Raw genomic sequence first — 848 nt, 5'->3', positions numbered from 1 at the left:
TATCTACAGCTACAGTTCCAGGGTATTCAGTGTCCTATTCTGGCCTATGCAGATACCAGACAAAAACACAATGCAGTCATACATGAAGGAAAAACACTCATACATTTAGGAATATTCATTCTGCTTTGAAAACACTAAGATCGTTAGCTGCATACATATCTCAATGGCTAATAGCACTTACTGCTCTTCCAGGGGACCCACTCTCTTACTCTCGTATTTTGAAAGCAGGTTCCCATGAGCCCAACCTGTCTTTAAACACACTAAGTGGACATCTGAAATTCTGATTCTCTCGTCTCCACTACTTGAGTTCTTGAATTACAGGCACTTACTATCATCACCAGTTTAAAGAGAATGTCTTGCAGGTTAGACAGTCACTCTGCTAATGGATCTATACTCAGAGTCCAAGTCATCGTCTTTAATATAATGTGAGAATTGAATATATTTAAGGTCACATAGATGTAGGAATCCCTAAACTAAGGCAGAACAGGCTAGTTTGCAAGGTTGTCACTATAAATCAACACAGCCTGGGTTGTCTTATTGTATAGCAGTTGATTTTCTCACAGTTCTGGATACTGGAGGTCCAAGATCAAAATGTTGTTCCCAGGGCTTCTCTTTGGCTTGCAGGTGGCCATCTTCTCCTCTCTGCATTCTCACATTCACATTTCTGTAAGCTTACACCACCCTGGTGTTTCCTTCCTCTCAAAACGACAATAGTTACATTGGATTAGGGATCAACCCTTAGGGTCTCATTTAGCTTTAATTAGTTCCAAATCTGAGCAGTCACATTCTAATGGAATGGGAATTTGGGCTTTAACTTGAGAAAGAATAAGACTCCAGTTTCTGCCAGA

The sequence above is a fragment of the Mastomys coucha genome, unplaced genomic scaffold (genome assembly GCF_008632895.1).
Source record: "Mastomys coucha isolate ucsf_1 unplaced genomic scaffold, UCSF_Mcou_1 pScaffold5, whole genome shotgun sequence".
NCBI lineage: Eukaryota > Metazoa > Chordata > Mammalia > Rodentia > Muridae > Mastomys > Mastomys coucha.
Note: the sequence above shows the minus strand (reverse complement) of the source record.